This window comes from Perognathus longimembris, chromosome 8 (genome assembly GCF_023159225.1).
Source record: "Perognathus longimembris pacificus isolate PPM17 chromosome 8, ASM2315922v1, whole genome shotgun sequence".
Taxonomy (NCBI): Eukaryota; Metazoa; Chordata; class Mammalia; order Rodentia; family Heteromyidae; genus Perognathus; species Perognathus longimembris.
In genome coordinates this window covers 1317409-1340191 of record NC_063168.1, presented here as the reverse complement: position 1 = coordinate 1340191, position 22783 = coordinate 1317409, and the positions used below count along the sequence as shown (strand labels likewise).

General features: G+C 49.0%; 1 protein-coding gene and 1 long non-coding RNA gene across 2 annotated transcripts in view; both read left to right on the top strand.

The window, feature by feature from the left end:
* Positions 1-22783, top strand: part of Cnnm4 (cyclin and CBS domain divalent metal cation transport mediator 4) — a 40752-nt gene that overhangs the window by 5734 nt on the left and 12235 nt on the right. The window lies entirely within an intron of this gene.
* Positions 944-22131, top strand: LOC125356049. Its single transcript, XR_007211807.1, has 3 exons — positions 944-1433; positions 20257-20261; positions 22096-22131. It is a non-coding gene; the product is annotated as an uncharacterized LOC125356049 (long non-coding RNA).

Here is a 22783-nt window from a genome sequence, read left to right as displayed (position 1 = left end):
TAGATGATTTTGCGTGTGTGTGTGTGTGTGTGTGCGCGCGCGCGTGCGCACACGCCAATCCTGGGCTTGAACTCAGGGGCTGGGTGCTGTCCCTGAGCTCTTTCTCAAGGCTAGTCAGTGCTCTAGCACTGAGCCACAACACCACAGCTACTTTTCTGGTGGTTAATTGGAGATAAGAGTCTTGCTCTTTCCTGCCTGGGCTGGTTCAGCCTCCTGAGCTAGGATTACAGGTGTGAAACACCAGTGCCCGGCAGTTTTGTAAATTTTTGTGATGGGACTGGGACTTGAACTCAGGGCCTTCAGCTCTCATTTGGCTTTTTTCTCTTAAGGCTGGCACTCTACCACTTGAGTCACACTTCTGGCTTTGTGCTGCTTAATTGAAGATAGGAGTTTCTCTGACTTTCCTCCCCAGGCTGGCTTTGAACAGCGATCCTCAAGCCCACCAGCATCCATTCTCAGTGGTGTTATTTGACTGCTATAGGGAGAGGAGGGTGAAGATATCTTGCAGCATGTGAACAGCAGTTTCTCGTCCTTGAACCTGCCCTTAGGCTGCCTGGGCATTGTGTTCAGATTCTGCATTTCTGACGTGGTCCTGGGGCATATGCGTGTGAAGAGCATCTTGGTGTGCAGGTGAACGTGCCCTTGTTGGCTGAGGAGAGAGGCCAGGACCAGGCTGGAAGGTGTTGGAGAAGGCGAGCCGGTGCCAGGGCTGCCCGTGTGGGAAAGGCTGGCAAGCACGGACTCAGGTACTCAGGTGCTCAGCGAGGAGCCGACCACAGAGTGGCTGTACACCTGGTGTCATCTGCCTCGGCAGGGACTTGATCCAGGGAAGGTGGGAGTTGCTGCCTGCCTGTGGATGGTACTGTAGGCATGGGGCACAGGACAGCGGACAAAGTATTTCCCTCGGTGCTGTTAGGTGGCACAGGCCAGTGTGTCCCTCGCTGGTGTTGCATTGCCATTGCACAGGCTGGCTTCACTGAGAGGCCAGAACACAGAGAAGTCTCTTAGTTCCTAAAGCTCTTGATAGCATGCAGGAACCACTGCCTTGGGTCTAGGCCCTAGTAAGAGCGCCTTAGCACACCAGTGTTTACTTACAAAACTCTCATGCTTTTAATTAAGCTCCAGTGTGTTCTTGACACCTCAGTCAGGTTGGGGCACAATGAACAAAGATTTACTCTTGGAATAGATGAGCGCCCAAGAACACAAGATCACAGACCTATGACTTATGGGAACAATAGGGAAGGGAAGGGACCTGTCTTGGAGAAGCCTGGGGAGGTGCTGTGACAAGGGGGTGACTCACCATGACATTTGCCACTTTGGTCCTTTCATTCTGGAAGAACTTGGGTGACAGCTGCCAGATGGGAAGTTAGCTTTATGAGTCTTTGGCATCAACTTTGGGCAAGGATGCTTCTACTTCTTGTGACTGTCTTCTTGTGACTGTCTCAAGAGAGAATCACAAGAGGGGGGGAAGGAAGGGAGGGAGGGGAGGGAGGGAGGAGAGAGTTTGTGCACATGCACGCGTGTGCACATGCACGCGCATGCGTGTCCATGTCCTGGGGCTTGAACTCAGGGCCTGGGTGCTGTCACAGAGCCTCTTTATATGCTAGTGTTGAGCCACAGTGCCACTTCTGGCTTTTTCTGAGTAGTTTGTTGGAAATAAGAGTCGTGTCACAGACTTTCCTGCCTGGGCTGGCTTTGAATTGCAGTCCTCAGATCTCAGCCTCCTGAGTAGCTAGGATTACAGGCGTGAGAGCCACCCGTGGGCCGCTTGGAGGCTCTGCAAGGTACAGCTCACAATGACTTTTCTCTGTGCCCCTCCCTACCCCCGTGCTGTCGCAGGGACCAGCTTGACCCACTGATCAGCAAGGAAGTCTGTGAGCAGGATGAAGCCTGCCGGCCTCAGTCTCATTGGAGCTGGCCCAGGGATTGTGTTTAGTCCTCACTGAATGCTGGTTCCCCAAAGGCTGTCCAGCCTGGGAGAGTGTGTTCAAAGGGAGGGTAGACTGAACCCTCTGTCACAGTGGCAGAGCCCAGCTTGTCGGGAGGGAACGGACGGCTACCCTGCTTATCCTAGTGCTGGCTCTCTTCCTCTTTGTGTGCTTAGGGAGTCTTGGAACTGGACCGAACTCACTCTGCGTATGTGAGTTATCCAGTTTCCTTAGGTGCCTACCATTTCGTCAGCCGTGTTCCTGGCCCCTGCCCTGACTCTGCATGCGCACAGCGTTCCCTGGGGCTTCTTTGGACCAGTTCCCCCCATTCCTCCTGAGCCATGGTACTCCTGTCTTCATGCCTGAGCCCGAGGATGCTAAGGTGTCCTAGCATAAGAGGGCTTGAGGCCACATTAAAAGCTTCTGGCTTACTTTGTAGATTATAGGTTCCTCACTTCAATTCCTGGCCTATTTATTGGGTATTTTCTTTTTTATTAGGGTTTTACTTTTTCATAGTCATAAAAGAGAGACATCTCACTGCCAGAAGTCCAGGAAACACACTAAAACAATCCACCAGCATATGAGCAAGAAGGAATCCCCTCGAATATTCTAATACACTGTGACAGCTTTCATAGATACTTATTTTCATGGCTGAGTTGTGGTGGTACAAGCCCGTCATTCTAGCACACACCCTCGTGAAATTGACACCCGAGGACCATGAGTTCAAGACCAGCCTAATGACAGAGATTTAAAAAAGAAAAGAACAAAAAATTTACTTTCATTGTTTCAGTGGGTCCTGGTGGCTCATGCCTATAGTCCTAACCACTCAAGAGGCTAAGATCTGAGGATTGAGGTTCAAAGCCAGCCCAGACAGGAAAGTCTATGAGACTTCTATCCAGTTAATCATCAAAAAAAGCTGGAAGAGGAGCTGTGGCTCAAGTGGTATAGCATTAGCCTTGAGCAAAAATCCTTCAGGGACAGCGCCCAGGCTTCGGAGTTCAGGACTAGCACAAACAAACAAAAAACTTGCAGTGAACACACAGCTATTTTCACATAGAAATTATTCACATAAAATTTTATGTTCTACTCTTTTAAAAAATATATGCTTGTGTTGTTATTACTAAGGTGTGTACCGAGGGGTGACCATTTGTCCTGCTCTTTTGGAACACAGGTTAGATTGGTTATTCCCATTGCTTTGCCAACGAGAAGCCCCAGGCTTGTCGGGCACCGTGGAGAGGAACCCCCTTGTTGCCCTGCGTGGCTCTGCGGGAAGCTGAGCCCGGGGGCAGGTGTGGAGGAGCAGCCTGTCTTGCTGCCGGTTAAGCCTGGTGGCTCAGAGCATTCCCCAGAGGTTGGGTTCCGAGTCACTTCTGTGCTGCAGGGCTGATTTACTGTGACCTGGGCAGGGTTCTAGAAAGACTGGTTCCTCGGGCTCTCTGGCCAGCAGGCAGCCCGGAGCCTCCTTGGAAAGAGAATCCTCACCCCCACCCTGCGCACACTCATTCCTGAACATGCCCACAGTCACCTCCCGCCCCACACAGGCACAGCTGGTACACGTCTGTGTGCCTTCCCTTCCCCCACGCACAGGAGACTCACCCTCCTACAGCCCACGCGTGCCCAGGCACACACAGACACTTACACACGCGCCTTCACCCTTCCCCCAACACTGGCTGGACCACCACTCTCACACACGCAGGCTCGTATACACACCTGTGCACACATACCCTGTAACCTGGAGCCCTGTGTTCTGGCATTCGGTCTATTGTCATCACACTGCGCAGAGTTAACTTACGCGTGTGGTAGCACATGCCTGCGGTCCCAGCAGTCAGTCAACAGGCCGGAGAATCACAGGTTTGTGGCCAGTCTTGGTTGTATGGTGAGATGCTGTCTCAAAAGATAAATAAGTTTAAAAGGTGAGTAAATGCTTGTGCAGCCAGTGTGTGGCATGAAATGCTCAAAATAGTGGTTGACTCTCTGGCTTAGTCACATCTCTCTATTGTGGCGAGTGATTTGGTCATGCCGTTGATGGTGCTGTGCACCTCAGGATTGTAGCGGGGGCTGGAGGAGTCAGGCAGGGAAAGCATTTAGCGCCTGCCCAGCGCTGCGTAATTGTGCAGTAAATATTAGCTATTTTAACAATTACTGTTATTACTGTCCAGAAGGTGCCCCTCTTGGCACCGACACCAGCTTGTGGCCGCGCTGACTCTGAGCAGAGGCTCATGTGGCAGGCTGCTCCACCGTTCAGGGCTCAGGGTGGTGCCTTGTTTGGAATTAGAAATGCACCCAGCTTAAAAAAAACCCCACTATATAATTATATGCTAATTTAGATGCTATCTTATCTTGACCTTGGTGCCTATTTGTAAGAGCAACAAGCCAGAGTTTTGAGTAAGGAAAACATGTATGTAAGGACAGAAACTAAGCTCATTCTCCTCCTTTTCTGGGGGGGGGGGGGTGAGGGGCCTTGTGCATGCTAAGCAAGTACTCTGCCACCAGGCGCTTTTTTTGTGTGCAATTTGGGAAATGTTGTTTGCCATCCTGATGGCCAGCATTTGGGTCCCAACATGATTTCGGGGCCAAGGCAGGGGAGGAGCGGGGTCTCCTCCAGGGGAGGAGTGTACCTGCTGGTCTCGGCTTCAGCTACTTCCTGGGCATTTCATTTGATTGACAAGAGGAGAACAAGAAAACACAGATGCAGCTGGAGGCCCCATCTCCCCCCAAAAGCCCCAGACCTGGAGAAAGAAAAAAAAGCCTTTTGTAGTGCTAGGGATTGACCTTCTTGAGCCACTACCACTAAGCTACACCACCTTCAAGAATGCTTTGTTAGGGCTGGGAATATGGCCTAGTGGCAAGAGCGCCTACCTTGTATACATGAAGCCCAGGGTTCGATTCCCCAGTACCACATATATAGAAAATGGCCAGAAGTGGTGCTGTGGCTCAAGTGGCAGGGTGCTAGCCTTGAGCAAAAGGAAGCCAGGGACAGTGCTCAGGCCCTGAGTCCAAGCCCCAGGACTGGCAAGACAAAAAAAAAACACACACACAAAAAAAAAAAAAAAACAAAAAAAAAGAATGCGTTGTTAGCCTAGAACCAGTAGCTCACATTTGTGATCCTAGGAACTCGGGAGGCTGAGATCTGAGGACCAACGTTTGAAGTCAGCCCAGGCAGGGAAAAGTCCCTGAGTCTCTTATGCCCAATTACCCAGCAAAATGCCAGAAGTAGAGATGTGGCTCAAAGGGTAGAGAGCTAGACTTGAGTGAAAAAAGCTAAGGGACAGCACCCAGGCCGAGTTTAGGTCTTAGTACCAATAACGTGCAAAAAAAGAATGCCTTTCTGCTGGGCTATAACTCAGTGGTAGAGCACTTGTTTGCATATACAGGGTTCTGGGTTTGATTCCCCAGCACACACACACACTGAAGGCTTTGCTTTCTGTGGTAGATGCCTGTAATCACAGCACTTGGGAGGAGCAATGAGCTAGCCTGTGTTGAATACTAAGTTTGTTGTCAACCTAAGCTACATAGTCCCTGACTCTGAGCACCGAAGAATAAAAACAAAAGCGAAGTAGTCTAATGTCTTTAAACCAAGCAGTGCTCACACACACACACACACACACACACACACACACACACACACATAAAAATAAAACCCTGCTTTTTTTTAGAGTTGTCTAAGACAGTATTTGTCTGCCCCTTTGAGAAGGGTTTACGTTCTAGGAGAGGGGAAAGTAGCTTGGAGAAGGAAGTGCCTGCAGTTTTGTTGTTGTTGCTGCTGTTTTTGCCTGCCAGTCCTGGGGCTTGAACTCAGGTCTGGGTACTATTCCTGAGCTTCTTTTGCTCACACTCTACCTCCTGAATGAACCACAGCACCACTTCTGGCCTTTTCTGTTTATGTGATACTGAAGAATCGAACCCAGGGCTTCATTCATACGAGGTTAGCACTTTTGCCACTAGGCCGTATCCCCAGCCCCGACCTGCAGTTTTTATGGAATACTTGTTCAGTCCTTAGATGGGGACTGAAGCTCTCTGCGAGACCCCCTCTTCCCCACCCAGTGGCATAACAACTAAGGGATACCACCAAGCTCTTTGGCTCCAGAAGCCATGCTCTTAACCACTACAGTACATCACTTCTCGTGAGACTGTAGCATTAAAAAAGATACCAGAAGACTGGGAGATTTCATAGTTATTAAAATATAACATAGAGGGGCTGGGAATATGGCCTAGTGGTAAAGTGTTCGCCTCGTACACATGAAGCCCTGGGTTCGATTCCCCAGCAACACATATATAGAAAATGGCCAGAAGTGGCGCTGTGGCTCAAGTGGCAGAGTGCTAGCCTTGAGCAAAAAGAAGCCAGGGACAGTGCTCAGGCCCTGAGTCCAAGCCCAGGACTGGCAAAAAAATAAATAAAATAAATTAAAAAAATATATATATATAACATAGAGAAAAGCACACATTGCGAACACCAGAGCCGTAACATAACCAACACCATAGAGGCTCCTCACACACACCTCCCTCCCAGTCGCTGCTCCAGTCACTAATCCACAGGTAATTTGTTTTTATGTTGTTGAACTTTTTATTTGTTTTGTTTTTGTTGCCAGTCCTGGGGCTTGGACTCAGGGCCTGAGCACTATCCCTGGCTTCTTTTTGCTCAAGGCTAGCACTCTACCTCTTGAGCCACAGCTCCACTTCCAGCTTTTTTCTATGTATGTGGTGCTGAGGAATCGAACCCAGGGCTTCATGTATACGAGGCGAGCGCTCTACCACTAGGCCATATCCCCAGCCCCGTTGCTGAACTTTTTAAAAGTGGATCATAGTCAGGTGCCAGTTGCCCACACGAGATCTGAGGATCACAGTTCAAAGCCAGTCCAGGCAGGAAAGTCTGTGAGACTCTTATCTCCATTAAAAATACCAAAGAAAGTCACAAGCGGAGCTGTGGCCCAAGTGGTAGAGCGCTGGCCTTGAGCAAAAGCAGAGTCTCTTGGGCTTGTCTGCTGGGTCTGGCTTTGAACCCCAGCGCTCTGAGGTCAGCCTCCTGAGTAGCTGGGATGACAGGCGTGAACCACTGGCACCTGGCCAGTTCATTCTTAAAAAAAAATTTTGTTACTGTAAAGGTGATGTACAAAAGGGTTACAGTTACATACCTTGGTAAAGAGCACATTTCTTTGGGGGCCGTATCACCCCTTCCCTTGCGCTCTCCCAGTTTCCCCTCCTGTCCCCACCCACACGTGTCCAGTGAGGGCCGCCGCTGCGTGGGTTCACCCCTCATCCTCCATTTCTGCGCCCCCCGGTTCATGCGTTTCTCTCTACCTAGTATTCTATTATATATCCACTGTGTTGATGGACACGTGGATTGTTTCCAGCTTGGGACTATTAATTACAGGTGCTGTTGCTGGGCGCTCTCTCGGGCCTGTCTCTTGGTGAATATGTGGAGACATTTCTGTGGGAACTATGCGTTGGGATTGTTAGGACAAGTATAGATGAGACGGTTTCCAAAGTGTCTCTATTTATGCTCCTAACCAATGCCTATCTGCCTATCTTTCCTTCTTTCCCCTCCCTCCCTCCCTCCACTTGATAATAAAGTCCATGCAATGGATTTCCTTGTCATTCTCTTTTAGGTTTTAGGGTGTGTGTGCGCGCACACACACACAGGCCAGCGCCAGTTCTGGAGCTTCTCCCCTAGCTTTTTTGCTCGAGGCTAGCACTCTACTACTTGAGCCACAGTTCACCGCTCTACTTCTGGGTTCTTGGTAGTTAATTGGAGATAAGAGTCTCCTGCTCGGGGCTGGGAATATGGCCTAGTGGCAAGACTGCTTGCCTCCTACACATGAAGCTCTTGGTTCGATTCCCCAGCACCACATATATGGAAAACGGCCAGAAGGGGCGCTGTGGCGCAGGTGGCAGAGTGCTAGCCTTGAGCGGGAAGAAGCCAGGGACAGTGCTCAGGCCCTGAGTCCAAGGCCCAGGACTGGCCAAAAAAAAAAAAAAAAAGAGTCTCCTGCTCAGGCTGGCTTTGAAGGGTGATCCTCTCAGATCTCAGCCTCCTGAGTAGCTCGGATTACAGGTGTGAGCAACTGGGATCTGGCCTTTTTCTTTTTTTTTTTTCTTCTGCGTGTTGGTACTGGTGCTAGAACTCAGGGCTTTGTGCTCTTCTCAGCTTTTTGTTCCTGGCTGAGCTCTACTACTTGAACTACTCTTCTTATGTGGCTTCTTGCTGGTTAATTGGAGGTAAGAGACTGCTTTGAATGATACTCCTGTATCTCAGCCTCGTGAGTAGCTAAGATTTACAGGAATGAGCCACCTGTACTGGACTAAGTTCTAGACATTTAAATAGCTTTAAAATCAATCAATCAACCAATGTCTGTCTGTCTGTCTATCTATCTATCTATCTGTCTATCTTTCTATCTATCTATCTATCTATCTATCTATCTATCTATCTATCTATCTATCTGTCTATCTGTCTATCTGTCTATCTATCTGTTTGTCTATCTGACTATCAGAGTTGGAAAGCAGGGCCTCATACTTGCTAGGCTGGTGCTCTAACCACTTGAGCCGTACCTCCAGCCTCTGATTTTTTGCTGATTATTTTGGAGATAGGGTCTAATGAACTTTTCTGCTCAGGTTGGTCTTTTTTTTTTTTTTTGGCCAGTCCTCGGTCGTGAACTCAGGGCCTGAGCACTGTCCCTGGCTTCTTTTTGCTCAAGGCTAGCACTCTGCCACTTGAGCCACAGCGCCACTTCTGGCCATTTTCTGTATATGTGGTGCTGAGGAATCGAACCCAGGGCCTCGTGTATGCGAGGCAAGCACTCTTGCCACTAGGCCATATTCCCAGCCCCTCAGGTTGGTCTTGAACCATGATCTTTCAGATCTGAGCCTCCTGAGTAGGATTATAAGAGCTAGCAAAAAATCTACTTTCTTACTTACTTAGATTGTCAGTCATGGGGCTTGAACTCGACCTGGGCAGTCCTTGAGCCTTCTTTTTGCTCAAGGCCTAGTACTCTTCCACTTTGAACCACAGCTCCACTTGCAGTTTTCTGGTGGTTAGTACCAGATGAGTTTCTGGCCTGGCTGGCTTTGAACCGTGATCCTCAGCCCTCAGCCTCCTGAGTAGTTAGGATTACAGGTGTGAGCCCCCAGTGCCCAGCACAAAAAGGTTTTAATTCATCATGTCAGTTTGCTTTGGATTCTTTTGGATTTGACATATGATAATTATGTTGTCCATAAATGATGGCAATTTTACTATTTTTCACTACCTTTTTGCGTGTTCTTATACATTCTGTGTCTTGTTTCTGATTGCGGCATCTAGGATGGTGTGGGACAGGTAACTGGGCTTGTAAGGACTAGGCTATTACTCAGTGGTACAGCACTTGCCTAGTGTGCTTGAGGCCTTGGGTTCCATCCCCAGTGTGGAGCAAGGTAGGAAATAATAAATGCACAAATAACGGCCTGGGAATATGGCCTAGTGGTAAAGTGCTTGCCTCGTCTATGTGAAGCCCTGGGTTTGATTCCTCAGTACCACATATATAGATAGAAAAAGCTGGAAGTGGCGCTGTGGCTCAAGTGGCAGAGTGCTAGCCTTGAGCAAAGAGAAGCCAGGGACTGCTCAGGCCCTGAGTCCAAGCCCCAGGACTGGTAAAAACAAAACAAATAAATGAATAAGACTAATCATGCGGGCTGGGAATATGGCCTAGTGGTAAAGTGCTTGCCTTGTATACATGAAGCCCTGAGTTCGATTCCCCAGCACCACATATATAGAAAAAAGCTGGAAGTGGCGCTGTGGCTCAAGTGGCAGAGTGCTAGCCTTGAGCAAAAGGAAGCCAGGGACAGTGCTCAGGCCCTGAGTCCAAGCCCCAGGACTGGCAAAAACAAAAACAAAAACAAAAACAAAAAAAAGGACTAATCATGCATCGGACTGGTAAAAAATAGCTTTCCTTTATTGAGTCAATGAAATTCTTTTCTCTCCTTAGATTGTTAAGGGTTGTTCTAACTAATAGGTAAGTTTTACCAATGATTTTTTTTTGTTATTATCTGTTGAGATGTTTGATCTCCTTTATTCTGAAATATACTGATTATTTTTTCACGTTAATCCAAACAATTTGTGACAGTAGCAAACCTGTCTGACTCATGGTTTATTACCTTTCTTACACATTGCTGAGCTTAATTCATTAATAGCTTTATTTAGGATTTTGGCACCTATGTTCATGGGAGATGGGTCTATAATTGTTTTTCCTGCTATTATAAGATTTCATCAGGATATTTTAATGGCAGGAAAAATAATTATCTAATAACTCTTTTCCCTTCTTGTAATTAATAGCCCACTTTAGATGAGCAAGTTTGGACATATCAAATTATATTCTCGCCCTCTTCTTTCCCTCCCTGTCTCTTTCTGTAACAAGCCTCTCACAACACCTCCGCCCTTGCTGCAGTTTTTCTCCCTCTTCAAGTTTTGATATCAAGATCTAGAATGGTTTTAATGGTTTGTAAACATTTGGAAATGGTACATGGTCACCAGGCAGCAGCTTGGGTTCACGTAGGTGGAAAGAGCACTCGTTTTAATCTCATCTGTGTGTGCCGAGGGCAGCATGAGTAGGTTAGCTCAGTGGGAAGATAGACCCAGGCTAGGTGGACCTGATTTCAGTTGTCTTTAGCAGAATTTCCTCTGACTAAAATGGCACATGTGAGCTCATTAGTAAGGACCCAACTTTCAGATGGATTTGCCTGTAGATTATTAGCTGGTTGCACAAATAATTCGGGGGTGGGGAGGGGCGTCTGTTACGGTAGTGAGCTGCCAACAGAGGTGTGAGGAAAGGGCTCTTTCTGGCTCGGGTGGGAGACCAGATGGCTGTGTCCCCAGCTTCCAGCCCTGGCATTCCAGGGGAACAGGCCAAGGGGCTCCTAAAACACGAGAACTGGTGGAGAGGGAAGAGCTGTTCAAAAGGCTGGTGGTGCCCACAGATGGCTGGGCCCCCCTTGACCTCCTGCCCTTCTTTTTGGAGGGAGCCTACAGCTGGACGCCAGGTTACGTGGTTGTCAGTGCCCGGGCGGACACGCAGCTCACACTCCGCGCGTTCCTTCCCCTGTGGCACACGGAGCAGGTTCTGTATTTTCATCTTTGCCTCGTGGCCGCTGACCCCTGCTTTCTTGTTGGGTCCTCTGCTTGTCTGGCTGTGTTCTCTAGGATGCCTTCAATCTAAAGTGACTCATGAGATCAGTTCAGTTTTCAAAGAGCCTGCCCTTGGCCCTAGCCCAAGGACAGGCAGGTGTAGTCCAGCTTAAATGTGTGCATGTGTGTACACACACACATTTCCATATGGCAGAAAAAGGGAAAGGTGCCATTTAAGACCCTATTATTTTCTTTTTTTCAGCTAAGAGTTTGGCTCAATGAGAGAGTGTTTGTATGTGTGGGGCCCTGTGTTCAACTCCACAAAAGAACCTTTCATCCCCCAAACTTTTCTTTTTGCCCCCAACAGGCTCTCACTCTATAGCCCAGGATATTTTCGAATTCAGCTTTCTAGTCCAGGTGGCCTTGCCCTCACAATCCTCCAGGCTCAGCTTCCCAAGTGCTGGGATTGTAGGCAAATACCACCATGCCCAGCCTAAGCCTACAAGTGTACTACAGTTCCCTCCCTTCCACGTTCGTTACCAGTATTAGAAAAAAAAATCATGTAAAAATTAGTGAGATATAAAAATAAAATAAGAAAAGTGGGCAAAATGGCCCTATATATTATATATATGAAGGTGTGATAACACTATTACTTTGCACTTGAAAAAAAAGTCTTCTAGCTGAGTGCCAGGGGCTCATGCCTACAATGCCAGCTTCTCAGGAGGCTGAGACCTGCAGAGGGCGGTTCAAAGCCACCGAGGCAGGAAAGTCTGCGAAACTCTTAGCTCCAGTTAACCACCAAAAAGCCGAAAGTAGAGCTGTGGCTCAAGTGGTAGAGCACTATCCTTGAGCAAAGCTCAGGGACAGCACTCACATTCTGAGTTCACGCTCAGAACCAACACATTTCAGGACCAACACACACAGGCATGCACACGCTCACACACATCCATGTCTTAAAGGAGACTGGTGCAGTGGTTCATATCTATGATCCTAGTACTCAGGGGTCTGAGATCAGGAAGGTCATGATTCAAGGCCAGCCTGGGAAATGTTTCAATCAATAGCTGGGCATGGTGGTATGTGCCTATAATCCCAGTTTTTTTTTTTTTTTTGCCAGTCCTGGGCCTTGGACTCAGGGCCTGAGCACTGTCCCTGGCTTCTTCCCGCTCAAGGCTAGCACTCTGCCACTTGAGCCACAGCACCGCTTCTGGCCGTTTTCTGTATATGTGGTGCTGGGGAATCTAACCTAGGGCCTCGTGTATCCGAGGCAGGCACTCTTGCCGCTAGGCTATATCCCCAGCCCCTATAATCCCAGTTTTGTGGGAAGGGTAGGGGCATGGAGGCCCTGGCTGCCCCAGGCAAAAAGTGAACTCTATTGAAAAACAACAAAAGGAAGAAGGGCTGGGAGTATGGATCACGTGGTAGGGTGCCTGTGTAGCAATTTTAAGGCCCCTGTTCACTCCCCAGTACTAGAAAAAAAAAACAACTTTTTGAGATACACTGAATATTAAATGTCTGTAGTTACAGATGTTTGCAGATCAACCCTGGGCTTTGCTTCCAAATAAGTCAGTAGAGTGAGTGGGGGGAAAGAGGAAGCAAGATTGTCCAGGAGAAGTTGTTAATTCTTTAAGTTAGAAGAGGATGTAATTATGTTATTACCTCTGCTGTTTTTGTGTTTGTTTGTCTGGTGCTTGGACTCAGGCCTGAGCACTGTTCCTGGCTTCTTTTTGCTCAAGGCTAGCACTCTACTACTTGAGCCACAGCACCACTTCCGGCCTTTTCTGTAGATGTGGTGCTGAGGAATCGAACCCAAGACTTGGTGCGTGCTGGGCAAGCACTCTGCCGCTAAGCCACATTCCCAGCCTGACTATGTTTCTTTTCTTGGACAACATCACCCCTTCCTTTCCTTTCTCCTAGTTTCCCCCTTCAACCCCTGCCCAGTTACATGGGTCATTTCCTACAAACAATTTTTGAAGAAAGATGAAATAACCACATTTACATATTTTGCTAATATAATCAGGTATTAGTGTCTCATGTCTGTAATCCTAGATCTGAGGATCACTCAGCCAGCACAGCAAGAAAAGGTCTGTGAGACTCTTGGCTCCAATTAACCAGTAAAAAACCAGAAGTAGAGGTGTGATTCAAGTGGCAGAGCCCCAGCCTTGGATGGAAAAAGCCAAGTGGGAGTATGACATCCTGATTTCACCACCATGTAAATACCTTGCAAATAGTTGCTACTGCATCTTCTCTCTAGCACAAAGTCTGAACTTACAAGGCACACAACACTCTGACAGTGAAAGTCGTGTGTAATGACAGTGGCCGGCCACTGTCTCCTTTCACCAGACAGTTCTTGCGCTTCCTTCAGGCTTCGGCTGATCAAGTCTGGTCGACAATGTGCGTTCCCTTTGTGTGGGACATGTTAAGCCCTTGTGTGTTTGGTGAGGGCTTATTGGGCTTAGAAAGCAGAGCACAATTCAAGTGCATTCCCTCTCAGTTGACTAGAGAGGCAGCCTTTCCCATGAGGACAGGCGGCCCTGGACAGGGGCCACTGTCTGTGTCTGTGCACACAAAAGTGAAACTTATTTATTTTGGCTTAGGAAGTAAGTGTACACAGAGTCTGCTCCGACAGGTTCCAGGTGGACTGAGGCCCCGCGGGGAGTGTGCTTTGCTCCGCCTGGCCTGCTTGGGTCTCGCAGAGTCTTTTTCTACAGTTTCCACTGTGTTTTTGGCTAGTGGACTACAGTGTTGGGTGTTGCTGTTTCTCTTTTCCTTAGGGGTTGTCTTCTGTCCATTTCTCTGTCCCTTTTTTTTTTTCCTGCTTTACTTTGTTTACTTTGCCATTTCTTTCCTTTTAAAAAGCATGCCTAGGGCTGGGGATATGGCCTAGTGGCAAGAGTGCTTGCCTCGTATACATGAAGCTCTGGGTTCGATTCCTCAGCACCACATATATAAAAAATGGCCAGAAGTGGTGCCGTAGCTCAAGAGGCAGAGTGCTAGCCTTGAGCAAAAAGAAGCCACAGACAGGCCCTGCTCAGGCCCTGAGTTCAAGGCCCAGGACTGGTAAAAATAAATAAATAAATAAGTAAGTAGCATGCCTAGCTGGGCACTGGTGGCACACGCCTATAGTGCTACCTACCTACTCAAGAGGCTAAGATCATGGTTCAAAGCCAACCAGGACAGGAAAGTCCATGAAACTTATGTATCCAGTTAACCACCGAAAGGCCAGAAGTGGAGGTGTGGCTCAAGTAGTAGAGCACCAGCCCTGAGTGGAAAAAAGCGAGTGGACAGCACCCAGGCCTTAAGGTTAATAAGCCCTAGTACTAGCAGAAACAACAAAAGCTATCAATATCTATCAATCGCCTATTTATTGGAAGTCCACTGTGTGTGTGTGTGTGTATATATATATTTTCACCTCATATAAGACACTGAGGAATGAAGAACTTGTTGAATAGGATTTCTGCTGGTGAGAATGTAAACCCAGGTTCCTATTAGAAGGAGATTTGGAAGTTGTTTTTTTTGTTTTTTGTTTTTTATCAAACTTTGTTGCCACAGGAACCTTTTGGCCCAGTAACTCCAATAAAATTGATGGATTCATGTACATGAGTCTTTATCAAAACATTGTTTGTAGCAGAAAAAAGATTGGCAACCATTCATGTGTCCATTGGCAGGAGGGAGGGTGTAGCCCATGCTGGCCTATCTCCGCCGGCCTTGACGGGGGGCGCTCTGTCTGTGATGGGGTGAGGGCACAAAATGCAAGGGATACGTAATGACAGGGACATGTCAGGTTTTGTTGTTGTTTGGTCTGCTTTTGCATCAGTACCATGGCTTAAACTCAGGGTCCCTTAACGTCTGATGCTCAACGCTGGTACTCTGCTACTAAGCCACACACCTGCACTTCCAGCTCTTTTTTTGGTGGTTAATTGGAAATAAGAGTCTCATGGACTGTCCTGCCTGGGCTGGCTTCGAACCTTGATTCTCAGACCTTAGACACAACTAGAAGTGTAGCTCCAATGGTAGGTTGCGGCCAGGAGCCAAGAAGCTAAGCAAGAGCACAAGACCCTGACTTCTAGCCCCAGTACCAACATCTAAAAACAAAGCCAGCTGCTGGTTGCTCATGCTGGTATTGTAATCCCAGCTGCTCAGAAGGCTGAGATCCGACAGGCTCGCCCTTCAAAGCCTGCCTGGGAAGGAAACTCCATGAGACGCTCATCTCCAGTGAACCACCCAAGATCTGGAAGTAGAGCTGTGAGCCGTGGCTCAAGTGGTAGCGTGTCAGCCTCGAGTGAAAAAGCCAAGGGACAAGCTCCAGGACTGGCGCTGGCACGAGCCCGCGCACACACACACACACACACACACACACACACACACACACACACAAATAGTACAGAGAGTATAACATGTATTAAATAAAGGTGAAAAACAGTAATTGCTCCTTGTATGGTTCGTAGCCTTTTGCTTTATGCACGCTGTGAGTCAGCCTCTTCAGGGGCTGTAATTGGTACGATCAATGTTGCAGGGTCTCTCCTGGGCCCCGCACGCACACTGGCTGGGCGTTTGCTGAGTGCTACAGTCACTTCCTGGGTATGAAGGAAGGGGCGGAGTCCAAGGTCTTGCACGTTGTACATTTGCACACATACTGCCATATTCCTAATGGCAGTGACTTGTTCTAGCAAAGCCCATTTTACATCTAGGAAATCTTGGCTGCTATGATAGAAGTGGAGGGACACAGAAATGGAGGGACAAAGGGGGAGCAAATGCCGCAGGGGCGCTCACCAGACACTACATTGAAACTGAACCACGCAGCTGGTGGCTGGGAATGGGAGGGAAACACTGGGGATAGAAGAGGGTAGAGGTGATACTGTCCAAACAGAAATGTACTCATTGCCTGACTTACATAGCTGTAACCCCTCTGTACATCACTTTTATGATACATTTTTTTAAAAAGATCACTAGGTGGGAACCCTTCCCAAGCCTTGAACCAAACGAAATAAAGCTTTTTTTTTTGCCAGTCCTGGGCCTTGAATGCAGGGCCTGAGCACTGTCCCTGACTTCTTTTCCTCAAGGCTAGCACTCTGCCACGTGAGCCACAGCGCCACTTCTGGCTTTTTTTCTTTTGGGCCAGTCCTGGGGCTTGCACTCATGGCCTGAGCACTGTCCCTGGCTTCTTTTTGCTCAAGGCTAGCACTCTGCCTCTTGAGCCACAGCGCCACTTCTGGCCATTTTCTGTATATGTGGTGCTGGGGAATCGAACCCAGGGCCTCATGTATATGAGGCAGGCACTCTTGCCACTAGGCCATATCCCCAGCCCCTGGCTTTTTTTCTATATCTGTGGTGCTGAGGAATTGAACCCAGGGCTTCATGTATACAAGGCAAACACTCTACCACTAGGCCATATTCCCAGCCCGAAATAAAGCTTTTTGCAGGAAAAAGAGAAGCTCCCTTCCCTGGGTTCAATTCCCAGCACCACAAAGATAAAACAGAAATGAAATGTTCATTTTTAAAATTTGCATTTTCTTGGATCTAATTTGGGCTGGGCATTAGTGGCTCACACTTATAATCCTATTTATTACTCTGGAGGCTAAGATCTGTGAATCACTGTTCAAAGCCAGCCTGGTCAGGGCAATATATGAGACTCTTCATCTCCAGTTAATCACCAACAAACTGAAGTGGAGCTTCATGGCTTAAGTGCTAGAACACCAGCCTTGAGTAAAAAAGCTAAGGGGCAGCCTCTAGGGCCTGAGTTCATCACACACACACACACACACACACACACACACGTGTGCACGCCAGACTTGTTAGAGATCCCCAATTTCCTGGAGTTTATTTCAAACTCTTTCATTGTTTTCACTAGTACCTTATTGTTATAGGTACGGTGGTTTTTATTATTTTAGTTTATATTAAATATTTAGTTTATATTAAATTAAAAGATCCAAGCATAGTGGTACATACTTACAGTTCCAGCTATGTCAAAAATAAATTATTAGCTGGGCACCTGTGGCTCACACCTGTAATCTTAGCTACTCAAGAGACTGAGATCTGAGAATTGTGGTTCATAACCGGCCCAGGAAGGAAAGTCTGTGAGATTCTTATCTCCAGTGAACCACCAGAAAACCGGAAGTGGTGCTGTGGCTGAAGTAGTAGAGCCCTAGCCTTGAGCTGAAGAGCTCAGGGACAGCACCCAGACCCAGAGTTCAAGCCCCAGGACTGACAAAAAATAAAAAAAAAATAAATTGAGTGCTTATCTTGCAAACAAGGTCCTGAGTTCAAAGCCCAGTCCTGCCAAAAAAAATTAAATGAAGGGCTGAAGTGCCTTCTTAGTATTCTTTTTGAGACGTGCTCTGTGGGCGCCGGCCCTCTCTGCGGTGATGCCAAGTGTTCCTTTGTTCCTTAGTAATAACTAAGTCTCCCTGGGAGGCGGGAGGGCGTCCAGGGTGTCCCAGCCTCCTGCCCCCGCCCCCCTCCAGGTACTGGGGGCTAGAGCCACTGTCTGTCTGCAGCAGGCCCAGGCTCTGGCCAGAAAGCTTTCTGGTCTCCTCTCCTGGGGCACAGGGGCGGCCCTGCCCCTCCCCTCCCCTCCCCTCCCCTCCCCTCCCCTGCTGTGTTCTTGCGGATTTGGAAACCCTGGGTGTCCTGGGCCTGGCTGGCCAGCCTGCCAAACCCCACCGCCTCCTATCCGCCTGATGGCGGTCCTCCCTGGCTGGCAGGCAGAGGGCCGTGCCCACCCTGGCTGGCTGCCCTCCCTCCCCCTGTCTCCCTGCCGTCGTGCTGGCAGGGATGGGCCGCTGCTCCCCCTGCAGGCCGAGGTCAGCACTGGGAACAGCCAGCTCACCCCCGCCCCGTGCAGGTGAAGGAGGAAGAGGGAGGGGACGCCAGGAAATGACAGTGCCCAGCCATCGCAGATGGAGGCCAGGCCGGGGCCCGCCCTCCGGCGCTGGCAGCTCGGACGCCACACACCACCCAGGGTCCCCTCTCAGGCCGGGTTCTTCCTCCAGGAGAGAGGTGGCCAGAGCCGTGGCCGGGCCTCCTCAGGGCCCCGTGGACTTTGAAACCTGGCACCCACTAATGTGTTTCCTTATTGTCTTTGATGGGCTGTAAAAGAAAAGAAAAGAAAAAACCTTTCATGGAAGGGAGGAGAATATAGCACTTTGCTAAAATAAGCATGGAACAAGTAGGGAGCAGAGCAGACTTCCTGGGGCCCCTGGAGACCCCTGTCTGGATCTAGACCCGGCTTTGGAGCACCTGGACCCTGGCTGGCCAGATAGGAGTATCGCACCAGGAGGCAGAGGGGCCGGAGCTGGGCGCCGGGGGCGACTTGATGAGGACGGAGATGGAGAGGGCACAGGAAGGTCCTGCACCCTCCCACCCCGACCTGCTCCGGAAAGACAGGGTCCTGACTCGCAAAGTCCTGGAGGCTTCGCCTGTGTCCAGAAAGGTCCCACCTAGCTACTTGTGCACAAAGACCCGTGGAAGGGGCACAGTGGGCAGGCATGCAGCCATTTCTATCAGAAAACAACGAGAAGAAAACAACCCATCCCCATGCCGGGTATGGTTGGGTCACCCTGTACTCAATTGCTGTCAAATACTGGCCATTTCCTAGGGCTCAGCCAAATCCTAACATCTTTGCTACATTTCCTCCCTCATCTCCCCCTCTTGTATAAGTACTACTTTGAAGAATACAGAGCTTTCAGCTGTAGATGTATTGTGTCAATTTTCCTGCTTTCTTTCTTATCCCAGCAATCCACTTATCCAGTTGAACGAACAGCAGTAGTGAAATGAAGCCACTCATTAGAATAAAACGTTCTGGACATAGTATGACTTTTATTTATCCATAGATAATAAGAAGAAAATCAATTGTTTTTGTTGTTTTGCATGGGCCTAATAAAATTAAGCATTTTTCTTTTCACTATGTCACTAAAATACTGCGATTTAACACTGCCATTAGTCATTTAGCACTTTGGGGCAAACCATCTCAAGATTCACAATTCTCTACAACAACTCAGAGAACTCAAAGCGCAATGCATACTTCTATAGTAATGATGAAGGACACACGCAGAACCAACCGAATGAAGAGACTCGTGGAGCCAGTCCTGGAAGGGTCCTGGGCACAGAGCTCCCGGGTCTCCAGAACTGGGGCAGGGAACCTTCTGCTCATGAGACAGGGAAGTTCGCCAGAAAAACCTCAGTGTGTAGAGATCTTACTGGGGTTTCATTACACAGGCATAGTTGATTAAAGCACTGTATTAAATCCACTTTTCAGGGCTGGGGATATAGCCTAGCGGCAAGAGTGCCTGCCTCGGATACACGAGGCCCTAGGTTTGATTCCCCAGCACCACATATACAGAAAACGGCCAGAAGTGGCGCTGTGGCTCAAGTGGCAGAGTGCTAGCCTTGAGCAAAAAGAAGCCAGGGACAGTGCTCAGACCCTGAGTCCAAGCCCCAGGACTGGCAAAAAATAAAAAAACAAAAACAAAAAAATAAATCCACTTTTCATTACTATAGCAAATACTTGAGATAAATCAATTTACTAAGAGACAAGAATTATTTTGGCTTACAGTTTTCTAGCTTTGGGTCCACAGTTTGTTGACCCCATTGCTTTGGGGATGGTGGGGAGGCTGAACATTATGGCAGAGCATGGCTGAGGAAATTCTCCCCATGGTCGCCAGAAAGCAGAGACACAGGAAAGGTCAGATTCTCGATAGCTCTTTCAAGGAACCCCTCTCCCCCCAGTGACTTAACTGTTTCCCACTAGCCCCTGTCTTCTCTCCCTTTGTCTCCTGTTTATTGGCTTACTTTAGTTATACATTGTTACCTTCCCACACCTGTTACAATATATTCTAATCAATGGCACCTCACCCTCTCCCTGTTCCCCTTCTTGCTTCCCAAAGCAATTTCATTGTTCTATTTTCATAGCTAGCAACAATCTGTTCCAACTTTGTTTTGTTTTTGCCAGTCCTGGGGCTTGAACTCGGGGCCTGAGCACTGTCCCTGGCTTCTTTTTGCTCAAGGCTAGCACTCTGCCACTTGAGCCGCAGCGCCACCTCTGGCCGTTTTCTATATATGTGGCGCTGAGGAATCGAACCCAAGGCTTCATGTGTACAAGGCGAGCACTCTTGCTACTAGGCCATATTCCCAGCCCCTGTTCCAAGTTTATTCAACCTCCTTCATCCTCCTTTTAGCCCAACAGCTCCTGCTAGTACCCCTCCCACACTGGCGATTTCGCTTCCCCATCCCCTTATTGAGCAACAGTTTTACTGAGGTTTTATTATTTTTATATTGCTAGTGCTTAGACCCAGCACATGTTAGGCAAGTGCTCCAAACTGAGCTAGTGTACATAACCAGCCCCTAAGTGACTTAATTTTAGTGGAAAATTAGTGAACGGTAATTTCTGAAATAGAAACTCCGGAATTATTAGCCTCAAAGGTATTTCTTTGTCTGGCCTGTGTGTCTGCATCGCTTTCTCCCTCCTGTTGACGAGTGGACGTCGAGGGCACCGAGGGAGGGGAGGCCGGGCTCCCCGCGGGCCTCGACCAGGCCAGGGCAGGACGCTACCGCCCTGCACAGCGGGAGATGGGGCAGACGGCTGCCACGGCTCCACCGTGGCTGTGTTAAACTCAAGGTGTGCGGCTCGCAGCTTGCCGTGGAGGGGGGCTGGGCGTGGCTCTCACGGGAGAGCCAGTGAAGGACCCTGCATCCAAACCCAGTGTAGAGGGCTGGGAAGGTGGGAGAGCCAGTGAAGGACCCTGCATCCAAACCCAGTGTAGAGGGCTGGGAAGGTGGCTTAGCGTGGAGCGCTTGCCTAGCGCGCCTGAAGCCCTGGGTTCGATTCCTCAGCACCACATACACAAAAAAGGCCAGAAGGGGCGCTGTGGCTCAAGAGGTAGAGTGCTAGCCTGGAGCAAAATACGTCAGGGACAGTGCTCAGGCCCTGAGTCCAAGCCCCAGGACTGGCAAAAAAAACAACAACAAACAAAAAACCTCAGTGTATACAGACACACACACAAATCTGGAAGGCACAGAAAGGCTAGGGAATGTACATGTTTAGTTATTTGGGATGTCTTGACATACAGTTCACACTTAAGACGCTAGGCGAGGGACCAGGGGTAAGGAAAGGACTAAGTCCCGGGACCTTCCAGCAGCAATTCCTGTAATCCTAGCACTGGAGAGAGAGAGCCAGGAGGATTCAGAGTTTGAAGCCAGCTTGAGCTATTTAGCAGGACTCTGTGTCAAACAAAACAAAACAAGCCAGGGAAAAGGTTGCAGCCTCCCAGGCCAGGAACTAAGGAGGGCTGTGTTGGGCTGGGAAAGGGAGGAGGAAGTGAGTACTTTTCCCTCTCTGGTCATTTGAGACCTTGGTATTAGCAGTCACTGGTGACCTTGATCAGAAGTTCTCTAGCTAAGGGAGAGGAAGGTTGTGCTAGGCCAAAAAGACCCCCCCACCCCGCGGCACATTTGAAAAAGGCAAACGGCAGACCCTGGGTGGTTTGTGCCTATAATTGTACCTAGCTACTCAGGAGGCTGAGATCTAAGGATGGTGAATGTCCATGAGATCCTTATCTCCAATAAACTACCCCAAAAGCCAGGAGTGGAGCTGTGGCTCAAGTGGTGGAGTGCTTGCCTTAAGCAAAAAAGCTCAGGGACAGTGCATAGGCTCTGGGTTCAAATCCCAGGACCAGCACCAAAAAAAAAAAAAAAAAAAAGGAAGAAGAAGAAGAAAGAAGTCAAAAAACTCAGGGGCCTCTGGTTGACCCAGCAGAGGGTGACTGAGTGGCCCCTTAGCTAGGAACCTTTGTGTGGGGTCAGCTGGCTGGCTGTCCACAAGAACTGCGCCCAATCTCCGCCCCTGAGGGGGGTTGGGTTGGGGGGAGTGAACTTGTACTTGCCTATCCACAAGGCGCCGGTCCCTGAGCTGACGGCCACCAGGGGGCACCGGCGAGCCACGGCGGAGTCCACAAAGGAACCTCACGGAAGCCCCAGGGTCCTGTGGCACCTTCCTTCCTCAGGGCTTACTTCTGTCCCCCACAGTGATGATGCTTCCACCCCTTGGAGAAGCTGTCAGCTTTTCTGAGCCATTAGTGTCAGAGAGAGAGAGAGAGAGAGAGAGAGAGAGAGACAGAGTTTCTGTGTGTGTGTGTGTGCGTGTGCGCGTGCATGTGTGTATGCGTGCAAATTCTGGAGTTTAAAGCTCTGTCTCTGAGCATTTTTGCTCAAGGCTGGCGCTCTCCCAACTGAGCCACAGCTCTGCTTCTGGCTTTTGGGTGGTCAGTAGGAGCTAAGAGCTTCACGGACTTTCCTTGGGCTGACTTCCAGCTGTGATCTTCAGACCTCAGTCTCCTGAGTAGCTAGGATTACAGGCACCAGCCACCAGCACCCGGCTCTCTTTTTCCTTTTTGTTTATTTGTGCTTTTTTTTCTTGCCAGTCCTGGGCCTTGAACTCAGGGCCTGAGCGCTGTCCTTGGCTTCTTTTTGCTCAAGGCTAGCACTCTACCTCTTGAGCCACAGCGCCACTTCCGGCTTTTTTCTATATATGTGGTGCTGGGGAATCGAACCCAGGGCTTTGTGTATACGAGGCGAGCACTTTACCACCAGGCCATATCCCCAGCTCTCTTTTTCCTTTTTAATTGATAAAAATAAGTGATAGCATCCAATAGAACATTATAGAACATCTTCCCTTCCAGCGTGATCCTGTGGCCACTTGTGGATCCTTCTAGGCCCATTCCAGCCCTGGGCCCCTTCCCGCCTGTGCTGCCGTGGCCCTGTGCCCCCCGCC